We start from the raw sequence: 17,542 nt of genomic DNA, 5'->3' as shown, positions 1-17,542 counted from the left end.
GCTTCCCCCTCAGCCGATGCATTCCTGCCTAGTAGTTTAAGTAAACATTCTTCCAGCTACTGAGCAAAGGCTCGGCCTCTCTGTCCTCATGCAAGTAATTCATAGCCCTGTTACCAGGGAATAATTCCTACCCCCTCGCATTCAGTGTAGACACTTAGACGCTTGTACACGCACGCACAGTCAGTATAGAATAGATTCTGTCCGAGAGTCCTTCTTTTGTGGATAACATAGTTCTTTAAACATAGGATGTTAGATATGATTTGGGATTAGGTTGACTTGACCCCCCAGACTTTTCGTCTCCACATGTAGAGCTAATGTCAAGTCCCCTTCACCCCCTAGTTACACGTCAATTACACGTCATGTTGCTGCGCGCGCATCTATGCCAAGTATTATCTTATAGATCCACCTATGTATGACATCATAACCAATTATGTTCCTTTTTACTCCTTATTACACCCATTTTCGGTTACGCAGGTAAAACGTCAATTTCCTTATCAATTGTTACGCCTACTGTATTCGCTTCATTGTAATGTATGTACTATAAAAGTTACTTCTTGTCAATAAAGTATGTACTTCACTTCCTGAACCCCCGTGGTGATGGAACTTGGAGCATCCGATTATAATCGATCATTGGAATAAAGCCCATTCCGAACCTCTAATATCACGGATTCTGCCTCTCATTTTACTGAGCTATTTTATTATGATTCCGTATCAAATTCAGTCCAGGTAAAGGAATTTTATTTACCACACTACGGACATGTGCATAAGAAATCCCATGATACTTGTCCACATCCAGGGTGCATCTGCACAGCTCTGCTACTACATCCGGCGACCCGGCCACATCAACGTCAAACAGAGATGGGGGGAGTGGATCACTGCCAGCTGCAGGATGACCTTCTCAATCCACGCACACCCTCAGGATGCAGCCCACACCCACAACACAACCTTGTGGCACTGTGATCCAACACCCTATTGTGCCATCTCCATGCATCCAACCTTGGCTGGCCCACCATTCGCCACATCCACCTGACTCAAGCATGCAGGACATGGTTCTGCCACGTGTCTACACATACCTGGGACTCCCAGCACAGGACACTCCACATGATCCCTGACCTCTGCGCATGACTGTTGCTCTTCTAAATAGGTCTGTGGGCACAGTTGTGCGGGCACCCCCTCAGCTGGTTGGGCCCATCACGGGTGAGTATGGTGCTCCATGTCTGTCTTGGATGGTACGTTGTGACCCATGTGTGTCCTGTGCCAGACTCAGACCCCAGGGTATGGTGGTTCGGAGTTAATTCAGGAATCAGGCATGGTTTGACTTTACAACACACACATGTAGTGGAATAATGCAAAATGAAGGCATCATCATGTGATTGTGATGAATTTTATTAGTGCTGGGGTACGTGTTTGGGGGGTGACAAGAGATGCTTGGCGGGAGTGTTGAATCCAAAGTTCACAGGGGGAGTTGGTGTCCTTGCCATTGACAGTCATCAGAGTCTGTGCCACAGTCTTTGTCAACATTGGTCAGACAGTGACCAGCAAGGCCATGTGGCAGAGAATGTCCTTTGCTGCTGTGCTGCTGTTGGGCCATAGGGCCAGGTGCCAAGCCAGGTGACCTGGGAGATGGTGATGTTCCACTGACTCTCACGTTTTCTTACGTGGACGACCCACCTTCCTGCGGGGACCCTCAGACGCCTGGCTTGACGGTGCAAGGGACGCTCCGTCAGATGATTCCTCCTCCTCCTCCCTCCCTGGGGCTGGTGCTGCTCTACGCCTGCTGGCACAGGGAGGGTTTGCCAGGCTTTGGGCGATCTGACGGAGGGATTGGCTCAGGTCCCTCTGCAGCGCCAAGTGCTCTGCATGTCCTAGCTCTGGGACACTCCCGCGCCGCACGGCCACCAGCTGCTGCGTGTGCCTCCCCTTCCTCTGTGCCTCGCTGCCCGACTGCCGCCCCGTGACCACGCCCCCTCCTTCGAGCGGCGTGGTCCGTGATCGGCGCTCCTCTCCCTTTGCCCCTGGTCTTTTTTCTGTGCATAATTGTATAATTGGCTTCTCTGTGTTTAATTGTTTAATTTGTACTGGTATTTGTTTTCATTTCTGTTTCCCCCGCTGTATTGCCTGTCTCTCCCTGCCTGTCGCCGCCCTCCGTCTTCCCTCCCCGCTCCCCGCTTCCCGCCACCACCGCCGACCCCGCCCCTTTTTTCCTTCTGTTCCCTCCCCGCTCCCGCCTCCCAGCTGCTCCGCCCACCCGCGCACTTGGCCATATATGGCGACCGTGCGACGCAGGTGAGTGTGTCCTAGCTCTGGGACACTCCCGCGCCGCACGGCCACCAGCTGCTGCGTGTGCCTCCCCTTCCTCTGTGCCTCGCTGCCCGACTGCCGCCTCGTGACCACACCCCCTCCTTCGAGCGGCGTGGTCCGTGATCGGCGCTCCTCTCCCTGTGCCCCTGGTCTTTTTTCTGTGCATAATTGTATTATTGGCTTCTCTGTGTTTAATTGTTTAATTTGTACTGGTATTTGTTTTCATTTCTGTTTCCCCCGCTGTATTGCCTGTCTCTCCCTGCCTGTCGCCGCCCTCCGTCTTCCCTCCCCGCTCCCCGCTTCCCGCCACCACCGCCGACCCCGCCCCTTTTTTCCTTCTGTTCCCTCCCCGCTCCCGCCTCCCAGCTGCTCCGCCCACCCGCGCACTTGGCCATATATGGCGACCGTGCGACGCAGGTGAGTGTGTCCTAGATCTGGGACACTCCCGCGCCGCACGGCCACCAGCTGCTGCGTGTGCCTCCCCTTCCTCTGTGCCTCGCTGCCCGACTGCCGCCTCGTGACCACACCCCCTCCTTCGAGCGGCGTGGTCCGTGATCGGCGCTCCTCTCCCTGTGCCCCTGGTCTTTTTTCTGTGCATAATTGTATTATTGGCTTCTCTGTGTTTAATTGTTTAATTTGTACTGGTATTTGTTTTCATTTCTGTTTCCCCCGCTGTATTGCCTGTCTCTCCCTGCCTGTCGCCGCCCTCCGTCTTCCCTCCCCGCTCCCCGCTTCCCGCCACCACCGCCGACCCCGCCCCTTTTTTCCTTCTGTTCCCTCCCCGCTCCCGCCTCCCAGCTGCTCCGCCCACCCGCGCACTTGGCCATATATGGCGACCGTGCGACGCAGGTGAGTGTGTCCTAGCTCAGGGACACTCCCGCGCCGCACGGCCACCAGCTGCTGCGTGTGCCTCCCCTTCCTCTGTGCCTCGCTGCCCGACTGCCGCCTCGTGACCACGCCCCCTCCTTCGAGCGGCGTGGTCCATGACCGGCGCTCCTCTCCCTGTGCCCCTGGTCTTTTTTCTGTGCATAATTGTATAATTGGCTTCTCTGTGTTTAATTGTTTAATTTGTACTGGTATTTGTTTTCATTTCTGTTTCCCCCGCTGTATTGCCTGTCTCTCCCTGCCTGTCGCCGCCCTCCGTCTTCCCTCCCCGCTCCCCGCTTCCCGCCACCACCGCCGACCCCGCCCCTTTTTTCCTTCTGTTCCCTCCCCGCTCCCGCCTCCCAGCTGCTCCGCCCACCCGCGCACTTGGCCATATATGGCGACCGTGCGACGCAGGTGAGTGTGTCCTAGCTCTGGGACACTCCCGCGCCGCACGGCCACCAGCTGCTGCGTGTGCCTCCCCTTCCTCTGTGCCTCGCTGCCCGACTGCCGCCTCGTGACCACGCCCCCTCCTTCGAGCGGCGTGGTCTGTGATCGGCGCTCCTCTCCCTGTGCCCCTGGTCTTTTTTCTGTGCATAATTGTATAATTGGCTTCTCTGTGTTTAATTGTTTAATTTGTACTGGTATTTGTTTTCATTTCTGTTTCCCCCGCTGTATTGCCTGTCTCTCCCTGCCTGTCGCCGCCCTCTGTCTTCCCTCCCCGCTCCCCGCTTCCCGCCACCACCGCCGACCCCGCCCCTTTTTTCCTTCTGTTCCCTCCCCGCTCCCGCCTCCCAGCTGCTCCGCCCACCCGCGCACTTGGCCATATATGGCGACCGTGCGACGCAGGTGAGTGTGTCCTAGCTCTGGGACACTCCCGCGCCGCACGGCCACCAGCTGCTGCGTGTGCCTCCCCTTCCTCTGTGCCTCGCTGCCCGACTGCCGCCTCGTGACCACGCCCCCTCCTTCGAGCGGCGTGGTCCATGATCGGCGCTCCTCTCCCTGTGCCCCTGGTCTTTTTTCTGTGCATAATTGTATAATTGGCTTCTCTGTGGTTAATTGTTTAATTTGTACTGGTATTTGTTTTCATTTCTGTTTCCCCCGCTGTATTGCCTGTCTCTCCCTGCCTGTCGCCGCCCTCCGTCTTCCCTCCCCGCTCCCCGCTTCCCGCCACCACCGCCGACCCCGCCCCTTTTTTCCTTCTGTTCCCTCCCCGCTCCCGCCTCCCAGCCGCTCCGCCCACCCGCGCACTTCGCCATATATGGCGACCGTGCGAACGTGCAGCGGTCACGCGCAGCAGGCGCGCCGATTGTGCGCCGAAGGCGCGCCAAAGGCAAGCCCGTCTACGCCCGTCCGCGCCTGGACCCCGCCCAGTGCCAGGACCCCTGGCCCTCGAGGACCCCGACCGACCCGCCTGACGTACACCGCCGCCACCCTCATCGCACTCAACACCGGCCGAGTCCCGGGATGCTACAGAGCCACCCCACGACGCGTCCACGGACCCTTCAGCTGCAACACCTGCAAGTTCACCTGCATCCGGACCCGCCCGACACCAGCACCTGCCCAGCCGAACACCAGCAGCAACCACCTCAAGTGCATCCTGCTCAACACCCGCTCCGTCCACAGACACGCCATCGAACTCTGGAACCTCCTAGACGCCACAGCCCCTGACGTTGCCTTCATCACAGAGACCTGGATGAACGCCTCCTCAGCGCCCGACATCGCCATCGCCATCCCAGAAGGCTACAAGATCACCCGGAGGGACCGCAACGCCAACCAAGTGGGAGGAGGCATCGCCATCATCCACAAGAACACCATCCGCATCACGACCAGCACCGACAACACCCCACCCTCCGCCGAACACCTGCATTTCCAGATTCACACCGACCCGAAGACCACCCTCAGAGGCACCCTGATCTACTGACATCCGGGACCACGCACTCAATTCAGCGAGGACATCGCCGACTTCGTCAGCCCGCACGCCCTCCCCTCCGCTGACTACATCCTCCTGGGGGACTTCAACTTCCACCTGGAGAACAACAACGACTGCAACACCAGCACCCTGCTCGACAACCTCGCCAACCTTGGACTCAAGCAGCTGGTGTCCACCCCCACCCACCTCGCCGGACACACACTCGACGCCATCTTCTCATCCAGCAAAGACATCGCCTTCAGCCACGCCACAGAACTCCACTGGACGGACCACAGATGCATCCACTTCACCTTCAGAAGAACGACGATCCACCACCACCAGCAACAGGTTGCCCGAAGAAGCTGGAACAAGATCACAGCCGACCAGCTCGCCGCTTCCCTGAGCCAGCACCCTCCGGCCAGCTCAGCGAACCCCAGCCAGGCCGCCGACAACCTCTCGAAGTGGATCAGCAAATGCGCAGACGAACTCGCCCCTCTGAGGATCCCGCCCAGCAGACCCGGCAATAAGAGAGCCCCATGGTTCACCGACGAACTCAAGAGCTCCAAGAAGAACTGCCGAGCCCTCGAGAAAGCCTGGAGAAAGGAACCCACGCCGGACAACAGGACCACCCTCAAGCTCGCCACCCGGAAACACCACCAATTGATCCGCACCGCCAAGAAAACTGCATTCAAGAACCGACTGGACAACAACGCACACAACTGCAAGGAACTCTTCAACATCGTGAAAGAGCTCTCCAACCCCAACGCCGGAAACAACGACATCACCCCATCGCAAGACCTCTGCAACTCCCTCGCCTCCTACTTCCACAACAAGATCGCGGACATACACAACAGCTTCAGCACTCAAACGACGCACGCCACGACCGCAGCAACGCCACCCACCACCACCCTCCGCGCCTGGACCCCAGTCAACACCGAAGACACCGTCCACATGATGAACTCCGTCCACTCCGGATCTCCGACCGACCCCTGCCCTCACCACGTCTTCAACAAAGCCGACGCTGTCATCGCACCCCACCTGCGGGACATCATCAACACCTCATTCGACACCGCCACCTTCCCCGAGAGCTGGAAGCACGCCAAACTCAGCGCTCTACTCAAGAAACCTACAGCAGACCCCACCGAACTCAAGAATTACCGCCCCATCTCTCTACTCCCGTTTCCAGCCAAAGTCATCGAAAAGACCGTCAACAAACAGCTGGCCACCTTCCTCGAGACGAACGGATCCCTCGACCCATCGCAGTCCGGATTCCGTGCCAACCACAGCACCGAGACCGCCCTCATCGCCGCCACTGACGACATCCGAGCCCTGATGGACAACGGAGAAACAGCGGCCCTCATCCTCCTAGACCTCTCCGCGGCTTTCGACACGGTCTGCCACCGCACCCTAGTGCAGCGCCTCAGCAACGTCGGAATCCAGGAGAAGGCACTGGAATGGATCGTCTCCTTCCTCGACGGAAGAACACAAAGAGTCCGCCTACCACCGTACAAGTCAGAGGCCACCGAAGTCATCTGCGGCATCCCTCAAGGATCCTCGCTGAGCCCTACTCTCTTCAACGTCTACATGAGCCCCCTCGCGGCCATCGCACGCCAACACAACCTCAACATAATCTCCTACGCCGACGACACCCAGCTGATCCTCTCCCTGACCAACGACCCCGCCGCCGCCAGAGCCAACCTGCACGAAGGGATGAAAGAGGTAGCCGAGTGGATGACGACCAGCCGCCTGAAACTGAACTCAGATAAGACGGAGGTCCTCATCCTGGGCTCCTCGCCCTCCGCCTGGGACGACTCCTGGTGGCCCCCCGCCCTGGGCACCGCACCCAAACCGACGGACCACGCACGCAACCTGGGTTTCATCCTGGACTCCTCCCTCTCCATGACCAGGCAAGTCAACGCCGTCTCCTTGTCGTGCTTCAACATCCTGCGCATGCTTCGGAAGATCTTCTGGTGGATCCCCACAGAGACCAGGAAGACCGTCACCCAGGCCCTCGTCACCAGCCGACTGGACTACGGCAACGCACTCTACGCCGGAACCACCGCCAAGATCCAGAAGAGACTCCAGCGCATCCAGAACGCCTCAGCCAGACTCATCCTCGACATCCCACGACACAGCCACATCTCCGGACACCTAAGAGACCTGCACTGGCTCCCGGTCAACAAGAGAATCACCTTCTGCCTCCTTACCCACGCACACAAAGCTCTCCACGATCAAGGCCCGAGCTACCTCAACAACCGCATCAACTTCTACGCTCCCAAACGCCACCTCCGATCTGCCAGCCACGCCCTCGCCGCCGTCCCACGCATCCGCAGAGCCACTACAGGAGGAAGGTCCTTCTCCTACCTGGCCGCCAAGACCTGGAACTCCCTCCCGGCCGACCTGCGCCTGACCCAAGACCACCCCTCCTTCAGGAAGAAGCTCAGAAGCTCAAGACCTGGCTGTTCGAGCAGTAGCGGCACCCCCCCCCCCCCCAGCGCCTTGAGACCCTACGGGTAGGTAGTGCGCTCTATAAATGTATTGATTGATTGATTGATGTCTTGCCTCCATCCTGGCATGATGCTCAACCTGCAGGGCCTTCATCTCATTGAGGGTCTCCACTACCTGGGCGATGCCTCTGGAGTCACGCCGGTATGCGTCCAGGATGGTTCTGACGTGGGCCATAGCCGGGTCCTGAGCCAACTGGGCAGGTTCGGGCCTCCGCCGTCCTCCACTCCCACCACCCCTGCCCACTTGCGCCTGGCCTGCCGTTGTGGACACATCGAGTCTCCGGGACCCCTGAGGGATGGCATTTGCGGTGTCGCCTGACTCCTCCTGGGTGCCCGAAGAACCTTGTCCCTCCTGGACAGACTGGCTGCGTTGTTGTGTTCGGGCAGGGCTCCTGGGTGTCTCCTGGGATGTGGCAGGAATGGGGGTGGTGGTTGGCACAGTTGTACCTGACGTAGGTGCTGCAGGTGGTTGGACACCAGAGGGGCCAGGTTGGTCTGGGTCATCCACGGAGTGGTGAGAGTTGTTGCTGGCGTTGGGGTCCTCTTCACGCAGAGCCTGGTCCTGTGAGTCTTCCCCCCCAGTGATGGGGGGAGATCGACGACGTTGACCTGTGTGTGAGAGAGAATTGTGTTAAATGCGACATCCATGTTTCATTCTTTTTTGATTTGGCACAGTTCCTCTGGGTGGTTGGATTTGGCTAACATTCCTCACACAGTGCACTTGTGCATGGGTATGTCCCTTGGCCACAGCTTTCGACACTTGACCTATGTGTGACACAATCTTAGTTGATGCATTTTTTGGGAACGCAGTCAGCAGTGTAGTGAGCGGGCGTAGCAAGCCATGCAGAGCCGCCTTACGTGTTGCACTGTACGTGGCCAAATGGTGTTTTTTCCATGCTATTTGAGAATGCAGGTAGGTAACTTAACAATTTGTGACAGGGTTCTGACGAACACAGTGGGTAGGTATACTGGGTGTACGGTTCTGTTTGTGCCTGCAGCACGGATGTACTCGTGCATAGATTGACACATTGCCTAGTGTTTATCAAAGGTTGAAGGGGGGGTTAAGGCACTGCCAAACCTTGTCTACATGCACACAGTCCACCTGCTGACGAGCGGACATGGCCACACCACCCAATTGTGATTTGGTCTCCCTCTGTCTCCCTTACTCCCTCCCTCTGTCAGCCTCCTCCCACTGTCCGTCTCCCTCTATCTCCCTCCCTCTGTCAGCCTCCTCCCTCTGTCCGTCTCCCTTTCTCCCTCCCTCTGTCCGTCTCCTCCCTCCCTCTGTCTGTCTCCCTGTGTCCACCTCTGTCTCTGTCCCTCTCTCTGCCCTTCTCCCTCCCTCTGTGTGTCACCCTCTGTCACCTCAGCCCAGCTTCCTGGGCACACAGAGTTTGCAGGTCTTGCAAAGGCCATTGGCTTGTTCATGTGGCTTTGTTTCTTCTCTGCGGGCACCTATTGGGCGGAGTGTGTGAGTCTGCACTGCTGCTGTGGCGGTGTGTGCTGACACTCTTTCAGTGTGCTGCGTCTTCATTGGCTGCTGTTATGTGCAAATTGTGCCTTCATACCCATGTCGTCCTGCAACGCGGCCACCATTAGCAGGCAAAACAGTACTGTGTGGGGACACACTGTTGGTATGGCTGTGCCCTAAGCCATATGGGCTGAGGGCATTGTTGTGTGCTTCAGAGTTGCTCTATGTTAGTTTTGAGGCCCACCCTCCCGGCATCGGGGACATCCTGTCTTGTGTTTGTGTTTTGTGTGGCCTGTGACTTGGCCTGGCCTTGCTTGGGGCATGGTGCATGGAGGCGCTAGTGGCATGTGTGTGTTTTTGGAGTGTGGTTGTGTCCGGTGCTGGCTTTGTGGGGGTTGCGTGCATGATTGGTATTTGGGTTGTATATGGCGTTCCCCCCATGTGAGGTGAGTTGTTTGTGTACTCACCAGGCTCTCGGACTCCTTCTAGTCCGTCACATGCCAACGGCTCCAACATGGTCATCACCTTCTCCTCCCAGGGATGGTAGTGTACCGGTCTGCGGGATGGCCCTCCTCCAGTGATGTTGGCCTGGTTGTGCTCGTCCGTCATTTTGCGGCGGACCGTCCTCCACAGATCGTACCACCTGGCTTGGCACTCATGCCTGGTCCTTCTGGTGGACCCAACAGCATTCACGGAATTGACTATCCTCTCCCACATGGCAGTTTTTTCTGATATGCTGGTCCGTCTGATCAATGTTCCGAAGAGCTGTGGCTCGACTCTGATGATTTCGTCGACAAGGGACTCCAGCTCGTCCTTTGTGAACTTTGGATTCTTGTTGGTGGGCATGGTGTGGGGTGTGGGTGTGGATGGTTGTGGGGGTGTGGGTGTGGATGGTTGTGGGGGTGGGGGTGTGGATGGGTGTGGGTGTGGATGGTTGTGGGTGTGCAGGTGTGTGTGTGTGAATGTGATGAGGGTGTGTTTGTGATGGTGGTTGTGTGAAGGAGTGCAAGTGTAAGGTGTATTGATGGTTGAAGTATGATGCAGTGCGTTGTCTCTGGGGTCTGGCAGCAGTGGATCTGTTGCAAAGGATCATGGTTTGTGTGTGTTGGGCCTTTTTATCGGGCCATTTGTGGGTGTGGCTGTGTTTGAACTTTGGGTGGGTGTGGTAGTGGTTTGGGCCTCTGTTTCTCTGTTTGTCAGTTGCAGGTCAGTGTATAGGATGTATTTGGCCTTGTTGGATATGTTTTGTGGTGTTGTGTGCCTCGGATTGACTGTCCTTGTGTTTTTTTGGTTAGTTATGGTTCAGTAGGAGTGTTTTTAGCGTCTGTACGGTGCGTACATGGGCCATGTTGTTGTACAGTGCTGTCCTTTGCTATGGCTTAGTACGACTCGTACATGCCCGATGTTGGGTGAGGGTGCTGGTGTGTGGGCCTGGGGTAGGGTGCATACGAACACGGGTTGGGTGGGGGTTCGGTCCGTACATACACTGGTGGGGTGGGGGTACGGTCCGTACATACACAGGTGGGGGGTACGGTCCGTACATACACGGGTGGGGTGGGGGTACGGTCCGTACATACATGGGTGGGGTGGGGGTACGGTCTGTACATACACTGGTGGGGTGGGGGTACGGTCCGTACATGCATGGGGGGTACGGTCCGTACATACACGGGTGGGGGGTACGGTCCGTACATGCACAGGTGGGGGGTACGGTCTGTACATACACGGGTGGGGGGTACGGTCCGTACATAGACGGGTGGGGTGGGGGTACGGTCCGTACATACACTGGTGGGGTGGGGGTACGGTCCGTACATACACGGGGGTACGGTCCGTACATACACTGGTGGGGTGTTGGTACGCTCCATTCATACACGGGTGGGGGTACGGTCCGTACGTGCACGGGTGGGGGGTACGGTCCGTACATACACGGGTGGGGGTACGGTCCGTACATGCACGGGTGGGGGGTACGGTCCGTACATACACTGGTGGGGTGTTGGTACGCTCCATTCATACACGGGTGGGGGTACGGTCCGTACGTACACTGGTGGGGTGGGGGTACGGTCTGTACATGCAGGGGGGGTACGGTCTGTACATACACGGGTGGGGGTACGGTCCGTACATGCACGGGTGGGGGGTACGGTCCGTACATACACGGGTGGGGGGTACGGTCCGTACATACACGGGTGGGGTGGGGGTACGGTCCGTACATACACTGGTGGGGTGTTGGTACGCTCCATTCATACACGGGTGGGGGTACGGTCCGTACATACACGGGTGGGGTGGGGGTACGGTCCGTACATACACTGGTGGGGTGTTGGTACGCTCCATTCATACACGGGTGGGGGTACGGTCCGTACGTACACTGGTGGAGTGGGGGTACGGTCCGTACATACACGGGGGGGGTACGGTCCGTACATACACTGGTGGGGTGTTGGTACGCTCCATTCATACACGGATGGGGGTACGGTCCGTACGTGCACGGGTGGGGGGTACGGTCCGTACATACACAGGTGGGGGTACGGTCCGTACATGCACGGGTGAGGGGTACGGTCCGTACATACACTGGTGGGGTGTTGGTACGCTCCATTCATACACGGGTGGGGGTACGGTCCGTACGTACACTGGTGGGGTGGGGGTACGGTCCGTACATGCACAGGTGCGGTGGGGGTTCGGCGCGTACATCCGCGGCCGGGGGGCATTTTGCGCGTACATGCGGGGTCTGTGGTGGGGTGTTCGGCGCGTATGTGGACACGTGTCTCCATGCTTGCTGTGGGAGTTCGGTCCGTACGGTGTTTTTTGCATACAGTTGTAAAATCTAAAGGACGGGAGTGATCGTACTAGCGCGGTCGGACTTCATTTTTCCGACTCGTATGGTAAATCGTCCAGGGATGTGTCTGACACATTTTCCGACCCGAGGACGTGTGGGGGAGTTTTCCGGATGTGATTCGTATGGAGTTTTTCCCATGCGAATCGTACTTGGCAGTTTGTACGGTACTTGTGCGACTCGTACGTAAAAAAATACGGATGCGAGTCGTACGGTATTTTTTTTTACCGGATCGGAATCGGCCCCCATGTGTATTTACACTTATTGAAACATAACGTGAAGTGAAAATAAACCTATTTACATGTCACAACACAATATATACATAACAAATGAACATATATTCAACCCGACTTGTAATCGATCTTGTTATTCTCGATTGATATGGGTGATCGATAGCACTTGAAAGTATGCATCGACATCAGTCATATACAGTCTGTTCAAGCTGCGGTGCTGACAGTACCTACACTCCGATATCCAGGTGGAATCTTTATTCAAGGCCACACACAGACTCTACATATAGTCCTGAGGAAGACCCCCCTTTTGACGATCAATTTATTACAATATTATCTAGGGTCGAAACGTTGACGCATACTTTCAAGTGCTATTGATCACCCATATCAATTGAGAATAACCAGATCGATTACAAGTCGGGTTGAATCAGATTTTCAGTTTTTTCTCACATTGTGTCTAAATGTTTTGTCTTGAATATATGTTCATTTGTTATGTATATATTGTATTGTGACATGTAAATAGGTTTATTTTCACTTCACGTTATGTTTCAATAAGTGTAAATACACATCATATGTCTGTGTGTGCATGTATGTGTCCTGTTCTCAATGCTTTGAGTGCAAAAATGTTACCAAATTTGTTATAAAATCACAAAATAATTCAGATCTAAATGAGTTTCTGTTTTTTGGCGTTATTTAAATGTTAGTCTCATCCGAGAAGAGGGACAAATTGAGTAAATAAGTTGGACGCTTTTTATAAGCCCATCAGTTCCCAAGCAATTAATTTTTAATGTGAGATTGTTACCTCACTTGCCCTGATGAAAACCCCTTTGTAAATCACTTGTTTTTGTGGGTTGAAACATCAGTGCAGGCATGTGTTGGCTTTAATTGATGTGTGCATTGGTCCATAAACCTGCACTCCTGCAGTATTTCTTTATTATCTCAAACGCTAGCACACCTGTTGTTAAGTGTCGCCACCAATCATATCCACTGTGCTGTTCTTACTCCTGAGAGAAAAATGAGACACTCATTTAGCTTCTGTCTGTTTCAGATAAGAGTGCATTGACTTGTGATAAGGAAGTCTGTGAATAGGGTAAAGATAATTTGTGATTAAAGGGGCACTCATCTCTCGCCAGTCTAAAGACATCGGGGCAGATTTACAAGGACTGGCGCATCCCTGCATATCAGCAGGGATGCGCCAGGTGAGCTGCGTCACGCAAGTTTACCCTTGCGCCACCACAGAAGTGCTGCATTTACAATGCGGCTCATCGTGGCGCAAGGATAAACAGATACGTGACGCATCTAATGGCGTAAGGGCGGTGCATTGCTGGAGTCGTGTCGCAAGAGCGACGCAACTCCAGCAATGCTCAGGGGCTGCCCATACCTAACATGCTGCGTCACGCCTTATGACTGCTTCAAGCAGGCACAGGGTTTTGACGTAGCAGCATCGGAAAAGTGACTCAGTGAAATCTTGTCGATTTCACTGCGTCACTTTTCCGAGGCTTTTTCCGAGGGAACGCCCACCCTGCATACATGAAACCTGACGCGGGTTTAATGTGGCGCAGGGCTTTACAACGTGACGCATCTCCCTAGATGCATCACGTTGTAAATAGGGCGCAACATGGCGAATGGTTTACGCCACCGCTGCGTCACAGAAGTGACGCAACGGCGGCGTAAACGTGTCACAAGGGGCTTGTAAATCTGCCCCATAGAATACATCTCTTAGTTGCAGTGACCATGAAAGTAAAACCAACATTGAAAGCACTAAACTAGGGTCATGACCAGCAAACATTCTCGTACAATTTTCCCGCTGAAGACTTGGTAACACAGCAAGACATTGTTTCTGGAACAACACACAATAGCACCTAGAAGGAAGCGGAGTCCAACTTAGCACCTTGGATGAACCAACGTTGATGAAGGCTAGTTAGAGAGGAACAGATGTGAACTGGAATACCAGGCGGAGACAAGGTCAGCCTGCCACAGAGACCCCCAATCCCTCCCCAGAAGGCACCTTTACATACACTTTACAAACCTCTGTACATTGCTAAGTGTACAGGGGTCAGAGGGCACCCACACCACACTTGGGGTGTATCCTTTTCACGTGTTCAGTCACTCAGCAGCGCTCCCTTATGATTTGACTTTATACCTGTCAACCCAGCCCTCCACAGCTCTGACAACTTACTCACCCTTGACTATGTAGAACATATGGAAAGGGGGGGGGGGTGGAGTGCCCACCCCCTCGCCAATAGGAAGGAATTAGGAATGATACAATTACAGTAGGTGAAGCCTCTCGCCTGGAATTAGTAGATGCTGTCCCGTCTAGGTGTGGATCTTGAGATTAGATAGGGCAGGCAGACCGGAAGGAGGTGTGGCCATTATACACCTACGTGCCTTGTAGAGGATACAGTGCCTTCGCCCCTGCGAGGCGCTATAATACTTCACAATAAACTCACAGCCACCAACTCCTCTGCTGGAATGCTGCTTTTTAGGCCCCAAGGACCGAGGACAATGTTTGCACCGGAAGTGGTAAACTATATAAAGCCGTACCTAGCGGAAAACAAGTCCACTGTGACGGGAGACTTTACCTGCCACCTGGAGGACCCGACAATCGAGACCCCAGTATGCTTAATGAAGCGTTGGCCTGTCTGGGGCTGTTTCAGCAGGTTGTGACCCCCACCCATGCAGCAGGACATACACTCAATGGGTTCCTTACTAATGACGTCAGCACAAGAGGTGCTTCCCCTGAGCTGGCCAGATCACAAGGCAGCACCTTCTCTCTCACCCCCCCCCCCCCCCGCTTCCAGAAGAAGGACAATCTGACGGGTAAGAAGACCCTCAGCGGGAGCTGGAAGGGGGTCTGGTCTGAGTCCTTCGCCAGCACCCTTAATGGCATAGTCCCATTATGGCACCACACCCCACCCCTACCACAACAGAGTATGCATGCATGAATAAATACACAACACAACTTTTGTTTGGGAAAATATTGCTGCAGGTTTATTCCATACAAAAGTACGCAATATGGTGGGTTATCTTACTGGCGATCCAAGGGCAGGCAGCTGTACCAACCTATGCTGCCCTGCCCGCCTGATGAGCCACGCACTGTGGAGAAACCAATCAGCCCTACCCTTATGGGGGGTGATCCCCTTACTGGATCACGTGACACATTGGTCCCTTATTACTCACGCCCCTTTCAGGGCAGAGCGTAGCAAAGCAAACCTCCGGTTGTTCAGGCCCACAACCGTACGAAGGACTAACGGGGCGCCAACGTAGTTGTTCCAGGACCCTCCACATGAGGTTCCTGTGATTTGGCTCTGGCACCCCTATTGTGCTCTTGCAGAGGTAACCTTTCTGTACCCATATGCTTCCAGATCGCCCTGTAACTCCGCCACAGCTCTGGAGGCGGCCACCGTCGCCTAAAGAGCCCCCCCACCAAAACAGTTCCTTTCTCACTGCAACCTGCAACTTCCCAGGCCATATTCATGTCCTGTAGGAACAGATCCAAGCCCACCTGTGCCAAGTGCACCCCAACTTTGTCAAAATAAGCTTTGGGGTTCGCCCGGCATGGCTCATGCCTGATGAAGCCAAAGCCCCTTGCCCTGCGAATTTGCGCATGGAGCGGTTTATGCTTCTCTGGGAATGGACCAGTGCCTCGCATGCCCTGTAAGGAGGTGATGGCCTCCCAGGAGGGGGCTCTATTCTTACACATCGCTATCTTCTTTCAAGCTGAAGTGGCTCTCACCTCCTGAACCCTGTAGTTGCAGCTCTTCTAGCCTTTTGTGCACTCTATCACCTGGTTCAATGGAACCGCAGCACACTTGTTTATAGAACTGCCTCCACAGCCAGCCTATATACTTGGCTATGTGGACGGGGCATTTCGTGCATCACTGAAGCGACCCGTAACCGGACCTGGGAGCAGAGTGCACGTCTTAGTTGAGGTTGACCCGACATGTGCACAGACCTTCTCTATTAATAATCCATGGCGAACAAAACTGTTTTTCGCCTAGCGCACACTATAGTAGTCACAACAACAATTTGGAGAGAACTTCCGCCTACTACCAGACTTGCTTAACTAACGCTCTATCACAGATGCCCACGTACCTGCTAACCAGCTGTGACCCTTGATGCTCTATAGGTCTTGCCCCCACTACATTTATGCAGTTTCCTGCAATGTACCCTTCTGCCCCTGTATGGGTGGGAAAATACCTGCAACATTGCAAATCCCACTGCACTCACATTCTCAGGCAGTCCGGTTGGGGGAGAGGGGTCCTTAGAATTGGCTCTGCTACATTGCCTGGCCTCCTAGCCTGCAAGCCCCCTTGTCTGACTGCAGACTTTCTGCTGTGTTGCCTGTGCATTGTCCGCACCCTGGCGCGAGACGTCCCATTCTATACCTCTGTTAACAGACTGCCTTCAGTGAGGCAGGAGTGAACGGTTGTATGTTGGGCATTTGACCAGAGGAACATAGGTTTGCTTTGGCAGGGATCAAATTGTTGCCTCTGTCACACTCAAAATAGTGGCAATGTGCAGTTCTGTTGCATTCTACACTACAGGGTGGGACTACATACCCCACGGGACCACGGAGTCGTGTGTATGTTACCAGTGATACTATTAGAATCTAAGCTTCCCAGTGTCAATTGATGACTATCCCGCCATGGAATATGTGACATTAAGCAAGGGAGCCTTTGTGTACTTGCCATTATCCCTCCTGTTGTACGGTAATTTGCCTTTAATCTGTGGTATTTGCCCCCAGACTTCCCAGGCTGCATACTGCTGGCCATGTGTGCAGCTGCTGGCGTAATAAGAGAATCTCCCATTGCAACTTGCAATGAAACAACGCCCGCTTGAATGTGCTATGTTGTAAGCGAACAAGTGATAACATCTCTTCCCCTTGAAAAGATACCACAAACCGCACCGGTCATTATAACCTTAAGCAGACCACAATTTTCACGTGGGCATACCTCTAACTGAGAATGGCTCTGCACCGCAGTAAGGCCAGAGACACACATTTCTTAAACATATTCACTGGGTTTGCCACTTGGCACCCTTCTGGGTGGTGATACGGAACCTCCACCCAGCATAAGCTGAAAGTCTTGGGTTGCCATCATACCACCTGTGTCCCTTGAATCACCCCCATTTCCTCCCCGCAATAGTCATACTGCTAAGTGGGCAATCAATTCACCATCCCTCCTTTCCTGCCAGACTGGTGCCTGTTCAGTTTTATCTGTGGTGACTGCACCCAGACTTCCCATGCAGCTTTACTGCTAAAAATGTGAGCAGTTGCTGACATTGAGGTCTGGTTGAACTATGCACAGGTAATTGACACTCTCCCACGTGTAGTTGCTGAGAAACGTTTTGAACTAGTCCATCAAATTCAGCCAGCCATCCCCCTAGGTGGAGACTTGCACTCCCAAACTTCTGCTAGTGTAAACCCCGGTCACA

Source organism: Triturus cristatus, chromosome 6 (assembly GCF_964204655.1).
Source record: "Triturus cristatus chromosome 6, aTriCri1.1, whole genome shotgun sequence".
In the NCBI taxonomy this organism is placed as follows: Eukaryota; Metazoa; Chordata; class Amphibia; order Caudata; family Salamandridae; genus Triturus; species Triturus cristatus.
The sequence above is the reverse complement of the archived record's forward strand: the minus strand, read 5'-3'. Positions refer to the sequence as shown.